We start from the raw sequence: 21,743 nt of genomic DNA, 5'->3' as shown, positions 1-21,743 counted from the left end.
CCCAGAACCAGATGGATTCACATTCAAATTCTACCAACTATACAAAGAAGAATTAATGTCAGTCTTCCTGAAACTATTAAAAAAAAATTGAGGAGGAAGGAATTATCCCTAATTCATGCTATGAGATCAGTATCACCCTCATACCAAAACCAGACAAGGACACAGCAAAAAAATAAAACTATAGATCAATATTCCTCATGAACATAGATGCAAAAATCCTCAACAAAATACTAGCAAATCAAATTCAATAGCACATTACAAAGATAATACTCACCAGGCATTGCAGCTTACACATGTAATCCCAGCACTTTTGGGAAGCTAAAGCAGGAGAAGTGCTTGGGGCCAGGAGTTTGAGACCAGCCTGGGCAACATAGTGAGACTTTGTCTCTACTAAAAGTTTAAAAATCAGTTGGGTATGGCAGTGCACACCTATAGTCCCAGCTACTCAGGAGGCTGAGGCAGAAAGATTGTTTTGTAGCAGGACGAGCTGCAGACAAAACCCCTCAGACACCGAGTTAAAGAAGGAAGGGCTTTATTCGGCTGGGAGCTTTGGCAAAACTCACGTCTCCAAAAACCGAGCTCCCCGAGTGAGCAATTCCTGTCCCTTTAAAGGCTCACAACTCTAAGGGGGTCCGTGTGAGAGGGTCGTGATCAATTGAGCAAGCAGTGGGTACATGACTGGGGGCTGCATGCACCAGTAATTAGAATGGAACAGAACAAGACAGGGATTTTCACAACACTTTTCCATACAATGTCTGGAATCCATAGCTAATATAACCAGTTAGGTCAGGGGTTGATCTTTGACCAGGCCCAGGTGCGGTGCCGGGCTGTCTGCCTGTGGATTTCATCTCTGCCTTTTAGTTTTTACTTCTTTCTTTGGAGGCAGAAATTGGGCATAAGACTATATGAGGGGTGGTCTCCTCCCTTATTCCCCCCCTTTGAGAATCTCACTCAATAGTGGGAGTTCTCATTTTCATTTTCACTATCTATGTCTTCTTGCAAGACAGATCAATAGTGATTCATATAGCACACTTGTGCTGAAGCATTTTGGTGAACTAAGGTAGCAATGAAGCTTTTTATCATTTGAAGAAGTACAGGTAGCAAACAAGGGAGCAATAAGCAGGTTTTTATTACTATTATAACTCTTATTATAAGAGTTTTAAATCTTTTTAGTGCTGGGAACCATTTTCCAAACATAGCCTTAGGATCAAATCCATGCCACACTTGCACGGGCACATGTGCCAGTTTTGTCATATTTCTAACTATGTCTTCAACTACTTGCCTTTGATCACCTATATGTAGACAGCAATTAGTAAGGTTAAATTTTCTACAGACCCTTCTTTCAGCTGCTAGCAAGTAGTTGAGAGCTAATCTATTTTGATAGATAACATTTCTCATCTGAGTTTCTTGCCAGGCCAGAATAGTCAAGGCTTTGCCGGTCTTAATAGTGATTATTTCTAAGACAGCTTGTAACCATATGATTCAGTTGAGCATGTAAATGGGGGTCAGGTATCCTCACAAGCTGTCTTGTGCCCAAGTACCAGGCCTATAATATTGTATGATCCTTTCAGGGGGCCATTTATCATCTTTTTAATTTTTTATAGCTATGCTTTTCTTTTTGCGGGAAGCACAGACAGGAAAGCCTAGGAGTTCACCTGTCTTTATGGGCAGTAGGAAGAAAGATGGTTGAATAGTGCCAATAACACAACTACCTGCCTACTGGTTGGGTAATTTGGTGTAAGCCCTAGACCCACATATCCACTGTAATCCAGTGGGGGCTGTCCAGTCCTGGTGGGACTCCGGGTGGGTTCACACAGTTTGCAACTTTGGGAATTTACTAAATGGATTTTTCTTAGCATGGTTTGAACTCCACTAGGTGGCTGTTTTTGTAGTATTATTATAGTTTTTGCCTAAGGCAGCTGAGTCTTCCTACAGGAAGGGTAAATCCTTCCTCACTTTTGCTATACAGTATTGTCTACTGATTGAGGCTTTTAGGACCCAGAAGTTATCAGGGTGATTCTTCTGAGCTGGGAATTCATCAGGAACTGGGTCTGTAGGTACTAATCCTCGGGCTTCCCATGGCCATTGATCTCCTATTACAGTTCTTCTACATACATAACATGAAATGACATTGAGAGACTGGGCTACATGCTCAGCTAATTGCAAAAACAAATTTCTTGTTTTTCCTGGAATTTCTGGTACTGGCACATTCAGTTTATCACAGAAGTTTCGAAATACTGGCTCAGGAGAGCGTTTATAAACTTCTCCTCAAACCATGATATTTACTCGAGGATCCAGTCCAGCCCTATCGATTCCTAGGGTTACACACTCCCTTTTTTCAGCAAGGATCAAGGGGTTTGGTTATTACTATTTATAAGGAGTTAAACTGACCACTGGTACAGGAAGGGCCACTTTTTTTTTTCTGAGGATGGACAGGATCCTTTTTATTTTTTATCTAAGTAGCCTAATGACACAAAACAAGTATCCACATTTATTTTTACACAGTCCTAGTTCATGACAAATGTACTTATTTTCTGCCATACAGCCTCTTTTTTAATTAAGAGAACCACATCTTATTTCTAACTTATTACTATTAATGACAGCACAGGCATCAAACTTCAAGGTGACTTGTTTGGGCACCCCTTTTTCTTTTGTTTTGGCTAACACTTTACTCGTATCATTTATGAGCCTTTACCAGTCCTCAGTCCTTAATCTTATTTCAAAAACTGTGTTCATGGGAGGCTCAGATGGGTCATAACACACATCAGGTTGGTCATTTCCTGGGCTACATACTGTCAATAGAATAGCATTATACAAACAAGTTTTTTTTTTTTAGAGTCCCAGTACACTTATAATAATCATAAAATAATAGGACTGTAGCAACTTTTTGTCCTACATCAGTGACTTGATGTATACACTGGGAACAGTCCTCAGTCTGAGAAAGGTCAGTTAAAATCCTTACTGTACAAGTCCAAATTTTAAGGAAAATGAGTCCCATGATGAGTTTTCTCATGCTTCTGCCATGCGTGGACCAGTCAGCTTCTGGAGCAGGGCTTGTCATCTTCTTCAGAGTCACTTTGCAGGGATTGGTGAAGCTGCTCCCATCCACGTACTGCTCACAGTCTACTGATGTTCAAGGATGGTTTCAGAGGTTGGGCCTGCTAGAATAAACTGAGTCCAACACCTCCACACAGTTATGTTCAACTGGACTCTCTGATATGGGGAGCAAGGTGGTGGTGGGGTTTAGGGTGTTGCAAACTTCAATGGTTATGCAGAGATTTTCACATAGCAAGCTTTGGTACTTGGTTAATCCAGCATTTGTTAACCAGTGATGTCCTTTGGTAGTCATTAAAGTTACCACAGCATGGGGGGCCTTTATATTCGGGTTTTGCCTAAGGGTTAGTTTATCTGCTCCTTGTGCTAACATGGCTATTGCTGCCAGGGCCCTTAGACATGGGGGCCAGCCTTTGGAAACCCCATCTAGTTGTTTTGAGAGCTAGACCACTGGCCTTGGCCAGGGCCCCACAGTCTGGGTTAAAACTCCAACTTCCATTTTTTTTCTTTCTGACGCATAGGGTGTAAAGGGTTTTGTTAGGTCAGGTAGCCCCAGGGCTGTGGCCGACATGAGTTTTTCTTTTAACTCATGAAAAGTTCATTGCTGCTGGTCGTAATAGATGTAGTTTATCCAATTTACATTTTTATTAACTGTCACCCACCAAAATATTGACTCAAATCCTGCAGCTATTTGATTTCAAGCTTTAAATTGATCTGGTATTCCCCGTGGAAATCTAATTGCATCTAAATGGATGTGAGAGTCGAAAGACCAATAAGGGGTGTCTCTCGCTTCATGATGTCTTATTTTTCCTCCCTCTGGTTGATGAAATGCCAGGGTGAAAGGGATAGCCAATTGGACTAAAGTACAAGTGCCACTCCAGTTATTCAGCAGAGTGCCCAATAAAGGTCCACCACAATAACATCACACATCCGCTCAGGGATGAACAAGGGCTGACTGATTGATAAGCTCTTGAAAATTTTTAAGCTCACTGCATCTCTTCAGGTCTCCAAGGAATGTTAAGTTTCCTCCCTGTGGTGAGAGACATGGAGTGAACTTAGTGTTGGGAGACGGAGGCTGGATGGCCCTCAGGGGCTGACCCGCAAGGTGCTGAACTTTGGGATATAGCAGAGAGAGCTTGGCACAACTTATTACTCCAGGCTGTAGAATCCTGGAAAACAGCCACCATGCAGCCCATGCCTGGTCGACTGGAGGACCACCCTAGAGGAAAGGGGACAATCTGGGCCTCTGGCCTGCCATGTGCACAAGCATAACAATTGCTTTTGTTTAACGTGCAGATGGAATATTTGATCCATTCCAACCAGGCATTTGCAACTTGGTATGCTGTCTTAATTGCCAAAGTTTGTTTTAAGTCTTTAACTTCTATAATCCTCTAGTAAAATGAATGTGTGATTTTAGGAAATTATAAAAACCAGTTAAGGCTGTCCATCCTTGCTCTTTAGTGGTCCACAGAACGTTGGACCAACTATGGCATAAAAGCTGTACATTGGGGGGCAAGACTCCTGCTTGACACTGGAGTCTTTATCGAAATTTCCCCAGATTAAATGGTCCTAATTTACTAATGCCCAGTCTGAGGAGAGTCAGGAAGGACAGAAGTACTTTTCTGAAGTAGAGAGCTGTCTTTGACTTGGCAAGTCCCCACAGGGTATAACAAGGCAAGCATTAAATGCAATAGTGTGAGGCCAAATTGACTTGGTTATGTTAATAACTAGATGGTCAGCAATAGAGCAAGGAAAGAAGAAAGAGTAATAGAATAGATGAAAGAGTTAAATTTTTCTCAGATTTAGTTTGATAAGGTTTTCCCCTGGGTCTATGGCCCACGACTCTGGAGGGGGTGGTGCTTTCTTGACTCAGGTGTGATGAGTCCATCCTTCTTTCGCTCTACGAACAGCAGTCTCGGTGGTCAGCAGCACAAGGTAGGGTCCTTCCTAGGCTGGCTTGAGTTTTTCTTCTTTCCACCCTTTGATGAGAAGGTGGTCTTCAGGCTGGTGATGGTTTACTGGAAATTCTAGGGGTGGTACCTGTGCTAAAAGACTTTTAGTTTTGACGGAAAGGAAAGTGGAAGATAAGCCAAGTATATAATTTCTAAGAAACTGACCTTTTGTTTTAAATGTGGGGACATCAGTGGACTTTATAGTCCTTGGTGCCTTCTTACTGAGAAATTTCTTTTAGCACCTATTTTTATTAGTTTTTAGACCAAAGAAAGCCAAATATCATTTTATATTTAATGATGCTTCTTGTATGATTTTTATACCAGATAAGCTAAATTTCACCTTTATATTAGTGTGCTATTAATGTTAAACTTAGTTTTAATAAAATTTGTATACATATTTATTCAATTTTTAATGTTGGACCATAAGGTAAGATTTTTATAGACTCTTTTTAACCTTTTATAATCTTTGTTAAAGAGCAGGTTAGTGCTTTAAGAAAAATCCATTGTATTTTTACTTTAATGTCCAGTTCACAGAAAAACTGGATGATAGCTTTTTAACTTTAGCAAATATGTTTACACACAGAATTTTCTTTACAATTAATGTTTTAAAACTTGCTTAAACCTTCAAAACAATAACTTTTTTAACCTTTTAATGTAGGTAAAAATTTACATTCTTATGCCTCTTTATAACCCTCTTACTAAAGGTATATTTTACCTTCCTTATACACCATGCACATAAACTGTTTTCTTTCTCAATAGTTTTACATTCAGGAGGCCTAGTTACTTTTAAATTATACAACATTTCTTGCATAAATTCTTTTTTTATAATATTTTTCTCTTTCACGACTTTCGCAGACAATTCTTCGACATGCCTCAACTTTCTGACTTATTACAAACATTTCTTTTTTTAAACAACCAGTTAATTTATTTCAGGATAAGAATTTACCATATAACATTCTTTTTACATAAATTCTGCCCCCCCTTTTTTTCCTTTTTTTTTTCAAAGACGATAACCATTCTTTGCTTTATGTCTGTGGACTAGACTGTCTAAGGCCACAAGATTAGAAGTTACTATAATACATGTTACACTGTTAACTTTTAGCAAACTTTACTTTTGTTGAAAACCATGTAAGTTTGGGATTTTAATTATCCTTTGCTATGAATAAGACCTTGTTTTGTCCAAATTAACTTAGAATTGGTATAGATGGCTTTCTTTTTCCTTCAATTACCTGGGAGGAACCATCCATTGTCCTGTCCTGAAGGGAGTTCCTCCTAGGTCTGGTTGGACCTTTGTATGGTAATTAAGATTTAGATCCCCTGTTAGGAAACCTGCTGGGTTAAGGGAATTTTCATTGGTTAATGTTAAATTATCCTTTTTTTTTCTCTCTTTTTAGGATACTTCTGAACTGGTGAGGTGTGCTCACAATGAGGTTTCCTCTAAAAGTTATTTTTTTTACTTTCTTCTGTTAGCAAAGCAGTTGCCACTACAGATTGAATGCATCTGGGCCATCTGTGGGTTACTGGGTTAAGGATTTTTGATAGGAAGGCCTCAGTGCTTCTGGGATACGCCCTTGTTTACACTGACAACAAAGTGGTATTAGAGTGTTATAGGGTTACGGAGAATACCTTTAATTATCAATTATAGGTTTTAAATTTACCTTGGCTTTTAAAGGAATAGGGTGCACTGTTTTTTTTTTTCTTAACTACTTGCATATCTCTTTCTTTCTTTCTGTCTTTGATTTTCTGTCTCTTTTTCTCTTTGACTTTCCTTTTGCCTCTGTCTCTTTCTCTCTCTTTGCCTCTCTCTTTCTCTCTCTCTCTGCTGGTCTTTCCTTGCCTCTGCCAGCTGCTTATGCTGCTGTTCTCTCAACCACTGTTGGGAGGGGGTGTTTAAAATCAGCTGTAACCAAGTGTCTATATACGGGAACTGGTCTGGGTGCCCTGGCTTACAGGTTACCTTGTGCCATACCTTTGAAACAAGGGACCTGTCCAGGCTTCCTTCCGATGGCCAACCTACCTCTAATGCTGGCCAGTCTATTTACACAAAGTTCTAAGTTTTCCTGGTGTCATAGTAACACCGTAATCTCCTTTAAATCCTTTGAAATTTTTCAACATGGTTCCTAGTGGGGTGGGCTTACTTTGTGCCTGACCCATGCTTCTTTGAGACAAAACACCACACTCACACCACACACACACCACAAAACAAAGAACGGGTAAAAAGAGCACACACACACTTTTACAGTTTACACCAAAGCAGAATCAAAACCAAAATCAGAGTATCAAGAAATCCAAGCCAGGTCAAAACCAAAACCAAAGTATTAAGCAATTCAAGTCAAATCAAAACAAAAACCAAAGTGCTGGTATAGGCACAGTGTGGGTGATCAGGCCATGCTTCCACTCAAATGGAGAGGGCAAGTTCCAAAGACTAGTCTTACAAAGTTTCTGATGTCCGGACTCCAAGTGTCAGTTCCTTCCCAGTGTTCAGTCACTGCATTGATCCTCCATGGGGGCCTGCCATGGGCTGCTCTGGCAAGGCATTCCACCAGGGCAATTGCCTACCCAGCGGTGCTCTCAGGATCCATGTCGCTCAAGCTGGTCGGAGTCCCCCGCAGGGACACTTCACAGGGCAGGCCTAAGCCATCTAAGTGGCTGCCTCGACCGTCCATTAATCACCTTGCTTCCCAGTCAGGGAACCAAGAAATGTAGCAGGACGAGCCGCGGACAAAACCCCTCAGACACCGAGTTAAAGAAGGAAGGGCTTTATTCGGCTGGGAGCTTTGGCAAAACTCACGTCTCCAACAACTGAGCTCCCCGAGTGAGCAATTCCTGTCCCTTTTAAGGGCTCACAACTCTAAGGGGGTCTGTGTGAGAGGGTCATGATCAATTAAGCAAGCAGTGGGTACATGACTGGGGGCTGCACGCACCGGTAATTAGAACAGAACAAGACACAGATTTTCACAACACTTTTCCATACGATGTCTGGAATCTATAGATAACATAACCAGTTAGGTCAGGGGTCAATCTTTAACTAGGCCCAGGGTGTGGCACCGGGCTGTCTGCCTGTGGATTTCATCTCTGCCTTTTAGTTTTTACTTCTTTCTTTGGAGGCAGAAATTGGGCATAAGACAATATGAGAGGTGGTCTCCTCCCTTAGCTTGAGCTCAGGAGTTTGAGCTTAAAATCAGCTATGATTGTGTCACTGCACTCCATCCTGGATAACAAAGCAAGATCATGTCTCAAAAAAAAAAAAACCAAAAAACAACAAAAAAAGAGGATACAAGAATAGTTCAACATACACAAATCAATAAATGTGATACATCACATAAACGGATTTAAGGACAAAAAACATGTAATCATCTCAATAGATGTAGCAAAAGCATTTGATAAAATTCAGTACCCCTTCACTATAAAAATCTTCAACCAACTATGCATAAAGGAACATACCTGAACATAATAAAGCCCATATATGACAAACCTACAGCAAATATCACACTTAATGGGGAACATTGAAAGCATTCCCTCTAAGAACTGGAACAAGACAAGATGCCCACTTTCACCACTAATAGTTAACACAGTACTGCAAGTCCTTGCCAGAGCAATCAAGCAAGAGAAATAATAAAAGTTATCTAAACTGGAAAAGAGAAAGTCATATTATTCTTGTTCACTGATTGATTATATAATCTTATATCTAGAAAACCCTAAAGACTCCACCAAAAAACTTTTGCATTTGATAAATGAACTCAGGAAAGTTTCAGGATATAAAATTAATATGCAGTAGCATTTCTATAATGGTCTATCCATGGACCAAATTTAGAAGGCAATCCCACTTATAATAGCTACCAAAAAATTAATAAAATATCTGGGGATATATTTAACCAAGGATGTAAAAAATCTTTTAAAGGAGAATTACAAAATACTGGTGAAAGAAATTATAGATGACACAAAAAAATGCAAAAACATCCCATGCTTATGGATTGGAAAAATTAATATTTTTTTGAGATGGAGTCTCGCTCTGTCACCCAGGCTAGAGTACAGTGGCATGATCTCGGCTCACTGCAACCTCCGCCTCCTGGGTTCAAGCGATTCTCTAGTCTCAGTCTCCCAAGTAACTGGGACTACAGACATGCACCACCATGCCTGGCTAATTTTTGTATTTTCAGTAGAGACAGAGTTTTGCCATGTTGGCCAGGCTGGTCTCGAACTCCTGACCTCAGGTGAACCACCTGCCTCAGCCTCCCAAAGAGCTGGGATTACGGGTGTGAGCTGCCATGCCTGGCCAAATTAATAGTCTTAAAATGACCATGCAGCCCAAAGTAATCTACAAGTTCAGTGCAATCCCTATCAAAATGCCAATGTCATGTCCACACAGGAGGTCTAAAAGAAATACCAATGTCAACTTTCACAGAATTAGAAGAAATAATTCAGGATTCAGAGTTAGAAGAAATGAATTCATATGGAGCCAAAAAGGAGCCCAAATAGCCAAAGTAATCCTAAGGGGGGAAAAAAAAAAAGCTGAAGGTATCACATTGCCTAACTTCAAATTATATTACAAGGCTATAGTTACCAAAACAGCATGATACTTATATAAAAATCAACACATAGATTAATAGAACAAAATACAGAATGCAGAAATAAAACCACACACTTACAGCCAACGGATCTTTGACAAAATTGACCAGAACATATACTGGAGAAAGAACATCCTTTTCAATAAATTGTGCTGGGAAAAATCAAATTGCCATATGTGGAAGAATGAAACTGGACCCCTATCACTCACCAAATACAAAAATCAACTCACAATAGATTAAAGACTTGAATGTAAGACCTGACACTATAAAAATGCTAGAAGAAAATAGGGAAAACTCTTGTAGACATTGGGCTAGTCAAGAATTCGTGAAGAACACCTCAAAAGCACAAGCAACGGAAACAAAAATAGACAAATGGGACTTAAAGTTAAAAGCTTCTGCATAGCAAAAGAGATAATCGACAGAGTGATAAACAATCTGTGGAATGGGAGAGAATATTTGCAAACAATACGTCCAAGAGGGGACTAATATCCAGAATTTACAAGGAACTCAACTCAACAACAAAAAATAATCCCATTAAAAAGTGGGCTAAAGACATGAATGGACATTTTTCAAAACAAGATAAACAAATAGCCAACATGTATATGAAAAAAGTTACACATTACTAATTATCAGAGAAATGTAAATTAAAACCACAATGAAATATCATCTTACACCAATCAGAATGACTATTACTAAAAAGATAAAAAAATAACAGATGTTGGAGAGGATTTGGAGAAAAGGGAACTCTTACACACTGTTGGTGGGAATGTAAATTAGGACAACCTCTGTGGAAAACAGTATGAAGATTTCTCAAGGAACTAAAAATAGAACCACTATATAATCCAGCAGTCCTACCCAGCTGAGTATCTACCCAAAGGATAAGAAATCATTATATCAAAGAGATACCTGCACTCATATGTTTATCACAGCATTACTCACAATAGCAAAGATACGGAATCAATCTAAGTGTTCATCAATGGAGGACTGGATAAAGAAAATGTGGGGTATATACACAATGGAATACTATTCAACCATAAAAAGAATGAAATTATATCTTGTGCAGAAACATGGATAGAACTGGGGGCCATTTTCTGACATGAAACAACCCATATACAAAAAGACATGTTCCTCATGTTCTCACTTATAAGAGGAAACTAAATAATGTGTACACACAAAGCAGAATGTGGAGTCTGGGATAATGAACAATGGAGACTCAGAAGGATAGAAGGTTGGGGGGTGATGGGAGGTTGCGTGGTGGGTACAGTGTGCCTTGCTCTAGTGATAAACGATGCACTAAAGGCCCTGACTTCACCACAGTGCAATATGTCAACAGCAAAATTGCACTTTACCCAATGAATATATATGAATAATAAGACAATGAGATACCACTACATACCTATTAGAATGGCACCAAAACACGGGCACCACCAAATGTTGACAAAAATGTGGAGAAACAGGAACTCCCATTCATTGTTGGTAGGAATGCAAAATGGTATAACTACTTTAGAAGACAGTTGGGTAGTTTCTTACCATTCAACTTGGCAAGTGCTCTTGGAATATTTACCCAAACAGCTTGAAAATTTACATCTACACAAAAACCTAAACATGAATGTATACAGCAGCTTTATTCATAATTGCCAAAACTTAAAAGCAACTAGAACATCCTTCAATAGATGAATGGATAAATAAGCTATGGTATATCCAGACAATTAAGAATTATTCAGCACTGAAAAGAAATGAGCTAATAAGCTATGAAAAAACATAAAGGATATTTAAATGCATAAAAGAGTGAATTTTCTCATATTTCAATTATATCTCAGTAATTTTTAAATCTCTTTAAGGATGTTATCATTAGAATAAACTGAGTAAAAGGCACACAGGATTTTTCTGTGGCATTTTATACAAATGTATGCAAATTTACAGTGATTTCAAAATAAAAAGTTTTGAAGAAATAAATTTTTTAATTGTGAGATTTTAAAAACCTCCTTAAGAGATGCACAAAGAAGAAAAAATGAGAAGAAAAAGGTTACACTAAAAATCAGAACTCAGGAGGAGTGTGGATCACAACCATGGGTTCAGATTTCGAGATGATTTACCCAAAGTCATATTCATGTGAGAGATGAAGACGGCTTCTTCATTCTGAAGTTGCTCAAGTTGTCAACAGAAATCTGCTGCCAGTGATGACTCAAAATGTTCCCCAAGATTTGGAGGAATCCCACAATCCTCAGCAACACACCACAGCTTGAGGTCTTTCCCCAAAAGCTCATGGTGGCAGTTCCTGATGAGAGTCAAGTCAATCTGCAACCATCCCAAATCTCCCAGCTGTACTTTCCACCAATGAAGAAGACCAACCCAGGACAAATGGCCTTGCCTAATGAGAGACTGGTGAACCACAAAAACACTTCCCAAAAAGTCCACAGGGTCACAAAGTGGCAGAGCTGTCCATGACAGTTGATGAAGTTCCTCTTTTGGGTTCCACATATGCCTGACAGACTTCCTCCCTTTGGTCCAGCAGCCTTAGCTCCATTAACCACAGGTGGGCATCACTATGGACTAAGTGGGGTGGGGCATTCTGGCAGGAAGCAAAGGGGTAAACAGTCAAAGAGAGTCTGAACTTCAGTTTGGGAAAAAGGCCTTCTCTACACCCATCTAGAAGCCAGAACTTGATTTTCATCAGAATACTTGAGTTTCATCTCTGCTCAGTTATTGTGGAACCTTACAAAAGTTCTTTAACCTGTTTCCCCACCTCTGTTGGTGATAATAATACCTCTCAAGAAATATTAAGATGACACCTCTCAAGAAATATTAAAATGCAATGAGGTCATGGATATTCAAATACTGGATTTTTCCTTTTCCTTAAGTCAGTGTTTCCCAAGGTGTGGCCTACAAACTATTAATGGTACATAAGAAAATTTTAGATTAAAATAGACTTTAATTTTAATCCTTATAAACTTGACTTAAAGGATATTAGAAAAAAACATAACTAGCTTTTCTACCTTGCTAAGATTAAGTTTAAAACTGAGTCAAAATAAAATCTACATTAAAAAAATATTAGGTTAATAATTTCTAGCCGGGCACAGGGGCTTATGCCTGTAATCCCAGCACTTTGGGAGGCCGAGGCGGTCGGATCACTTGACGTCAGGAGTTTGGGACCAGCCTGGCCAACATGGTGAAACCCCATTTCTACCAAAAAAATTTTAAAAATTAGCTGGGTGTGGTGGCGCCCACCTGTAATCCCAGCTATGTGGGAGGCTGAGGCAAAAGAATCACTTGAACCCAGGAGGTAGAGCTTGCAGGGAGCTGAAATCATGCCACTGCACTCCAGTCTGGGTGACAGAGTGAGACTCCCTCTCAAAAAATAATAATAATGATAATAATAATAATTTCTAAAATTTAGTAAGTATATATGGCAGAAATAATAAAGACAATTGAAATTTGAGAAATAATGCTTCCACCTATAAGAACCAGGCCTGTGAACCTCATCCTTGGGTCTCCTGGAAGGAGGATTTTCAGGCCTTCTGTATTTTATAATACAGTGCTCTCTTTGTAAGAACCCAGGGACACATTGTTTCTGGACATAGTATTAGATGTAGTTGTACTTTTCCTAAACATTTGTCTCGTGGATATTACAAAACTGTACTTGGTTGAGTTTCTCTATTTGCACTGACAACAAGAAAGCTTAAAGCCCAACCCAGCTTGGGGCTAGTTGTCAAATACATATAGGACTGTGTCACATTCATTTTTTTTTTAATTTCAATAGTTTTGGGGGTACAGATAGTTTTTGATTACATGGATCCATTCTTTAGTGGGGATTTCTGAGGTTTTTTTTTTTTTTTTTTTTGAGATGGAGTCTTGCTCTGTCACCCAGGCTGGAGTGCAGTGGCGTGATCTTGACTCAGTGCAACCTCCACCTCCCGGGTTCACGCCATTCTGCCTCAGCCTCCCAAGTAGCTGGGACCACAGGTGCCTGCCACCACGCCCGGCTAATTTTTTGTATTTTTAGTAGAGACAGGGTTTCACTGTGTTAGCCAGGATGGTCTCAATCTCCTGACCTCGTGATCCACCCGCCTCGGCCTCCCAAAGTGCTGGGATTACAGGCGTGAGCCACCACGCCCGGCCGGATTTCTGAGATTTTGATGCACCCATCACCTAAGCAGTATGCACTGTACCCAATATGTGTAGTCTTTTATTCCTCACCTCCCTCCCACTCTTCCCTCTGAGTCCCCAAAGTCATTCTTATGCCTTTGCATCCTCATAGCTTAGCTCCCATTTACAAGTGAGAACATACAATCTTTGGTTTTCCATTTGTGAATTATTTCACTTAAGATAATGGCTTCCAGCTCCATCCAAGTTGCTGCAAAGTCCATTATTTTGTTCTGTTTTATGGCTGAGTAGTATTCCATGGTGCAGCATATTCATTATTTATTAGCCTCATTTCTAACTCCATTTAATGTCCCTATCTTATAATTTTTGTTTCTTTTCTACTTTATTTTATTTTATTTATTTTTGAAACAGAGTCTCACTCTGTCACCCAGGCTGGAATGTAGTGGTGCGATCTTGACTCACTGCAACCTCCATCTCCTGGGCTCAAGCGATTCGCCTGAATCCCAAGTAGCTGGGACTTACAGGCATGTGCCGCCATGCCCGACTTTTGTATTTTTAGTGGAGATGGGGTTTCACCATGTTGGCCAGGCTGGTCTTGAACGAACCCCTGGCCTCAAGTGATCCACCCACCTCAGCCTCCCAAAGTGCTGGGATTACAGGCATGAGTCACCGCGCCCGGCCTCTCTTCCACTTTTAACTTAAATTGTCTTTTATATGTTTATATTCTTTTAAGCTATCTTAAATCTTATTTGAAATATGGCAAAATGTAAAGTTTTAAACGTCCCAAGTTTATTTTCTTTTTCTGTTTATTAAGGAGATACTTCTCTAAGTAAAGTTTGTCCTAAAATTCAAAGGATTGTGCTTTCTGAATCTTTCTGTATCCCTGAGTTAGTACAGATTTGAGTGTGCTTTGACAAGAGTGGACCAATCAATCATTTGGTATCATTTTAAAATTAATCCTTACCAAAAGCCCATTCTTTTCAGGGTTACATCACTACAGTACAAAAGAGATAGTTATTAACTTATTTCAGACCTGGGCAACCCCATGGACCTAAAGTCAAAAGGGAAGTGGGTTCTGTGGTGGAATTGGACTTCCTCCTTTTTCCTCAAAAGCCAGGATTTTACTGACAAAAACAACAACAATAAAAAAACCCAACCTTAAATGATACCAAAATCTAGTGTCAGAACATTCAGAATACCCTAAGAGGTAGGAAGCTATTTTATTCATAGTTCATATACTGCTCCTAAGCCAGTAGACTTTTCATGACCTAGCTCCTTGTACCTACCAATGTTTTCTCCAGTGAGAGAAGATCTAATGTTTGTTTTGGATTAACTCCTATACTTTTTTTAGTATCTTGGTTACATATTTTTTCTGAGCCTCGTTTTCTCTCTGTAAAATAAAGATAATTTTTATTCTGCCTATTTCAATATAAAGTCACAATGAAATACTAGTCAGGACTCTCAGTTGCATGTGACAAAAATTCAACTCAAATTACCCAAGAGCAAAGCTAGATGGCGGTGGCAGTGGAGTTATTAGAAGTTATTTAGATGAAGACTGAACAGCCAAAACAGTGCATAAAGGTAGAGCTCAGAGACCAGAAATGGAAATGCCACCTTACTCTCTTTGCATCTCTCATTTCTGTTTCAACCCCACAGGGCACCTCATTCTTTCTTAGAATAGACCAACCAGGAACATGGCCACCCAGAGCTCTAGTACCTCAAATCTTACAACACAGAAGCAAAACCCATAGAAGAATTGAGATTCACTTTTTCTAGTCTCAAATGCAAATATCCTACAAATTGATAGAATTGACCAATCTTGGGTCCGGTACTTATCACTGAACTCACCAACTGTGGACATAAGTTTGAGTATTCTGATTAGTCTGGACTAAATCAAGTGCCTATCTCTGAGCCAATCAACACTGTCTAGGAGAAAGAGCTCTAAAAAGATGGCAGCTCCCATTCAAGTCACATGATTAGAGTGAAACGCACCAGCATTTTTGCAGAGAAACAGAAGATGGAAACAGGTGGACTCTTATGGGCAGAAAAAAAAGAGAGACTTATTATAGGTTTTTAAAATCAGGATTATTAGACACATATAGTACATAGTTTCCAAGTGACTCAAGACTCATACCAAGTGCCAACTACTCCAAGAATCCTTTCCTGATAACTATTTTCAATTATAAAACCCTTCCCTCAGTGGCATACACATTATAGTTATGCAAAATATAACTTCCACTCAGTTATATTTAAGTTTTCATTTGATTATATGTTATATTAAATTGCTTTCTAACAAACTATTTTAAATTTGTCTTCTTCATTTGGTTATTCCCTGATGATAGAAATCAGCTATTTCTTGCTGGTCATAGTGATCGTGTTAATTTATTTTTGCTCCCATGAAGGATATTTGCATTTTACCTGGGTCTATCACAGGCAAAGTCTTAACCCAAAGGAGTGATTGTGACACTGGGAATGTTAAACATACACAACAGAACATCTTTGGGATTCTACACTCAGGCCCAAATGCTGTGAAATCATTAATATAACCCTATTATATTAATATATTCATTGTCATCATCTATTTTGGGCTGCTGATAGACCTATGGCAATCATACATGCAGAATATATTATCCGGGGAGAGGTAGATAGCATTGTGTTGTGGTAAAGACCACAAGTTCTGAAGCCAGACAGACCTGAATTTGGCCTGAGTTCTTCCACTTATTTGTGTGACTGGAGACAAATTACTCCACATCTCTGAACATCAGTTTCCTCACTATAAGGTGAATATAGTAATAGTATCTCCCTCAGGAAGCTGTTTTGAACATCAAATGAGATAAGATATTCAAAGCTTTTACTGTGCTACTTGGTACACAATAATTGCTCAATAAATGGTAGCATTCTTTTAAAGGTTCTAATTCAAATAATGAGTCCCATTTCCCCAAAAACATACATATCCATCAAAACACATGATACAACTTGCAGTTGAAAATGTGATAATTATACCTAAACTCTATGCCAAAAGGGCTAGAAAATAACAATAGTATTTTCAAGCATATTCCTATGTAAACTGTAAAATCTTTTGCCAAGATAGATTTGTACTGTGGTAGTCTTATAAAACTTTATTAAATTTATCCAAGTTGTTTAACTAAGATTCCCTAAAAAGTCCCCACACAGGCATGTGAAATAATACAACTATCTCCTCCCAACCCCTGGAGAGTAGTATGAAACCACAAAAGACTATTTGGATAAGAAATTAACCTTTCCTGATATGCTTCTGAGAATTTGAGGTTGTTGTGCTGCAATATAACATAGCCTAACCTGACTAATAAAGAACTTTTTAATTTTTCCCCCAGGCACCCACTTAAAATGGCTTTTCCAGCACTCCCATCCCCACAATGCTCTAGACATTTGCTTAGTGCTTTCTCCACCAAAACCTACCCACCCATATCGCATGTCATCAGTGACAATGAGTTCATATATTAATTCTTGCTCACATACTAATGGCAACAGAAGTGTAAAAATGTTATCCTTTCTAGGAACAAATGCTCATGTTTTAGCTAGAGCCGAACACAACAAAATGTCCAAAATGTTCACAACAAAAATTCTCCCACAGGAGAATTTTTATCACCAAGGAAGTCCAAATAGAAAGAAATTTGGGACAAGCAAGACATTTTCTGAAAATAATATCGAAAAATGTCTATGATGATTTTGTATACTTCATAAAGTACTTTTACACTCAGTATCTCAGGGGCAATAATTATTATTCCACTATACCATTAAAGGAATCGAGGCTTAGAAAGTTGCATTTGGTTGCGCAAGGTCACGTGGCTAATAAGAGGCAGATTCAGAACTATTTAATCCAGATCTTCTGACGCCAAGTACAGAATCCATCACCCAAGTATTTATAAATCATCTACCATGTACCACACATTTTGTAGGCTTTGGAGATACAGAAGTAAATAAAACAGAAAAAAAAAATCCTTATCCTCATGAAGTTTATATTCTAGAGAGAGAAGAAAATGGTAGCCAAACAATAAATAAACATGTAAATTTATTTTGTGTCAGTTGGGAAGTATCATTATGAAGAAAAATAAAATCAAAGTATGGGTGATAGTGGGTGCTAGAGAATGCCATTTTATATAACGTAGTCATGGAAGGTCTTTCCAAAAAAAGGTGCATTTCAGCTGAAACCTGAATGAAGGAAGAGGAAAAGCCTTTTGGCTATTTAAAGTATAAACCTTCCAGATAGGGGTGGCAGCAAGGGCAAAGGCTCTGAGACAGGAGTGTGTTTGATGTTGTTGAGGAACAGTAAGGAGGCCAGTGTGGTTGGAGCAAGGTGGATAAGGGGACAAATTGTAGGAGGTGACAGCGATTAGAGAGTAGGGGCAGATCATGGAGAAACGAGTGTGCCAAGGTAAAGATTTTGGGCGTTATCGTGAATGGAATGAGAGCACTTTGGGCATGAGGAAGACTGGGCAGTCTGAGAGGAGCTAGCAATGTGTCAATCAATCAGTCAACAAATTAATTAACTAACTAATTATTTTGGGGAATCCAACTAAGGTCATGCTCATAGGGCAACCTTAAAATGAATATGTTAAGAAACAAGAAAGGCTGGGGAAAAAACAATGATCTATGCTTTCATCTCGAGAAGTCAGGAATAGACAAATAAATTAAGCATGTGGTAGATTACATGTATTGGTTTGTAAATACCAAATATAATAAATTTATGATATTAGGTATCATCCATGTACCAATTCTGTCCAAATTGATCTACTGATACAATGTAATCCTAATAAAATTTCAACAGGATTTACATGAAAATTGACAGGCTGACTCTAAAACTGATATGGAAATGTGAAGGACCAACGATAATCAAGACATTCTGAAAGAGAAAAAATAAGATAGAATGACTGCTTCTACCCATTAAAAGATTTATTTTAGGCCAGGTGCGGTGGCTCACCCCTCTAATCCCAGCACTTTGGGAGGCTGAGGCAGGCGGATCACCTGAGGTCAGGAGTTCGAGGCCAGTCTGGCCAACATAGTGAAACCCCGTCTCTATTAAAAATACAAAAATTAGCCCAGTGTGGCGGCACATGCCTGTAATCCCAGCTAATCTGGAGGCTGAGGGAGAAGAATTGCTTGAACCCAGGAGGTGGAGTTTGCGGTGAGCCAAGATCATGCCACTGAACTCCAGCTTGGGTGACAGAGTGAGACTTCATCTCAAAAAAAAAAAAAAAAAAAAAAGATTTATTTTAAGATAACACAGTATTGGCACAAGAGTAGACCAGTAGATCAATGAAGAAGAAGAGATAACTCATGAATACATAGATACTTGTCTAATGATGAGTCACTGCAAACTAGTGGAGAAAAAACAATCTTTTCAATAAGTGGTACTAAGTTAACTGCATATCCACGTAAGAAAAATGAAACTTGACCTTTACTTTACATCATACATAAAAATCAACTCTATGTGAATTATATATCTAAATGTGAAAGACAAACCAATAATGCTTTAGAAAGGAAGCATTATCCTATGGTAATAGGAGAATATCTTCATAATATTGCAGTGTGGAAATAGTTTTTATTTTTTATTATTTTGTATTTTTTGAGACAGGGTCTTGCTCTGTTGCCCAGGCTGGGGTGCAGTAGTGCCATCATGGCTCACTGTAGCTTCAACCTCTTAGGCTCAAGCAGATCCTCCCACCTCAGCCTCCCGAGTAGCTAGCACGAGCCACCATGCCTGGCTAATTTTTTAATTTTTTGTAGAGATGGGGTCTCCCTATGTTGCCCAGGCTGGTCTCAAGCTCCTGGGCTCAAGCAGTCCTCCTGCCTCAGTCTGCAAATGTGCTGGGATGTGAGCCAGCCCAGGAAACAGTTTTTAAATAAAACAATACTAACCTGAAACAAAAGGATTAATAAATTAGCCTAAATTAAATTTAAGAACTTCTGGTCATCAAAACCTACCATAAAGAGAGTGAAACAGCAAGTCCCTGAGTGGGAGAAAATATTTGCCACACATGTAACTAATAAAGAGCTCATGCCAAAATTAAGGGCTTCTACCAATCAATAAGGTAAGACAGCCAATGGACAAATCGATTCAAAACTTAACAGATAACTGATAGACTGAGAAGGTGCCTGGCCTCAAAAATAATCAGGGATATACAAATTTAAATGAGAATGAAATAACATTACAACCTCATCAGAATTGCTGAAATGTAAAAACTACTTATTCTTTTTTTTTTTTTTTTTTGGCAAAGGTGTAAAGCAAAGGAAACCCTCATGTGCTTACTTGTAGGAACATATGTGTTTATACCCACTTTGGAAACCAGTTTGGTATGTCTACCAAAGTTGAACATACAAATGACCCTATGAGCTGGTTGTTTCATACCTAGAGAGGTATAGCAAAAAGAAATGCATAGCCTGTAACCCCAGCATTTTGGGAGGCCAAGGCAGCAGAATCATTTGAGCCCAGGAGTTTATGACAAGCCTGGACAATAAAGGGATACCTCCGTCTCTATAAAAAATTTAAAAATTAACTGAGTGGGGATGCACATACCTGTAGTCCCAGTTACTCAGAAAGCTGAGGTGGGAGGGTTACTTGAACCCAGGAGTTTGAGGCTGCAGTGAGTCATGATCGTATCACTGCATTCCAGCCTGGGCAACAGAGTGAGATCCTGTCTCAAAAAACAAAAAGAAAGAAAAGGAAAAAGAAATGCATACGTATATTTGCCAAAAGAAATATACAAAAATGATGTGTCAGTATAATTTGTTATAACAAAAAACTCAAAATAAGCCCAACGTTCATCAGCAGGACAATATATAAATAACTTATGATATATAATCCTACATGAACTTAACTGTTTGAATATGGAAGTGACTTGGAGTCACATAAATAAATCTTGCTGACCTCAATAAAATATATCCTCAACTCCCCTACCCTCAGAGTCTAAGGCTTGGACAAACCCCAAAAACATCAATAGCTATCTCATTACCACTCAACAAAAGGCAAAATGTGAAGGCAGGAAAGTCAGAGTAGAAAGCACCACCACCTTAAGTGACTATGGTCAAAATATTCTCCTTATGTAAAATTTACAAAAACACATAAAAATGATGACAAATGACCATATGAACACTTTACTGAGCGCTCCACCCCACATTAGGGCTTTGGAAGAGGTCTGTGTAAATGAGGGCCCCTATAGCTTAGGCTCTATTGTCTTAATGGTAAATCCAACTCTGGTTAGAAGTGAGATGATCACTTTTGGAAGGAAGAGAAGGATATAGATTGGACAGTGGCACAGAGGGGACATCTGAAGTGATTGGCAATGTTCCATTTCTTGAACTAAGCAGTGGATGCATGTGTGTTTGTTTTGTGATAATTTATTGAGCTGTACATTTATACTTTGTGCATTTTTCTACAGGTGTGCTATGTTTAAAATTTTTTTAAAGCTTAAAAGGTAACTATAAAAGGTGACAGATATGCTAATTTATTTGACTGTAGTAATCATTTCACTATATATGAGGATATTAAAATATTATGTTGTATGCCTAAAGTATACACGAATAAAAAATTATTTAATAATTTAAAAGGTAAAATGCTTAAAATTACTTTCCCAAAATAAAGTAATTAAACTTCCTAAAGTGGCTAATTAGCAAGGCTTGCTATTTTACACATTTAACATATTGGAGAGACAGTTTGCAAAGATTATTTCCTTGGAATCAGATAAACCAGGTTCAACTCCCAACTTGCATCACTGAATAACTCTATAAAGTTGCACTGTTCAATATGCTAACAACCAGCCATAGTGGCTATTAGGCACTTGAAATGTAACTATTCCAGTTTAAGAGGTGCTCAATACCATGCTCCTAAATAACCAATGGGTCAAAGAAATAATCAAAAGAGAAATTAAAAGTACTTTGAGATAGAAGAAAATAAAGATATGGCATACCAAAACCTAAGAAATGTAGCTGGATCACTGCTCAGAGGACAATTTAGAGCCGTAAATGCATATATTAGAAAAAGAAGAAAGACCTCTAAGCAATAACCTAACCGTAAAACATTGGAAGA

General features: G+C 38.7%; 1 long non-coding RNA gene across 1 annotated transcript in view; it reads right to left on the bottom strand.

Moving 5' to 3' along the window:
- LOC103786160 (uncharacterized) overlaps positions 1–20,834 on the bottom strand; it is a 356,334-nt gene extending 335,500 nt beyond the window's left edge. Inside the window, exon 1 of the long non-coding RNA XR_008625464.1 lies at positions 20,235–20,834. This is a non-coding gene — a long non-coding RNA (uncharacterized LOC103786160). The remainder of the gene's footprint in view (positions 1–20,234) is intronic.
- Positions 20,835–21,743: the final 909 nt, after the last annotated feature.

Source organism: Pan paniscus, chromosome 4 (assembly GCF_029289425.2).
Source record: "Pan paniscus chromosome 4, NHGRI_mPanPan1-v2.0_pri, whole genome shotgun sequence".
NCBI lineage: Eukaryota > Metazoa > Chordata > Mammalia > Primates > Hominidae > Pan > Pan paniscus.
The sequence above is the reverse complement of the archived record's forward strand: the minus strand, read 5'-3'. Positions and strand labels throughout refer to the sequence as shown.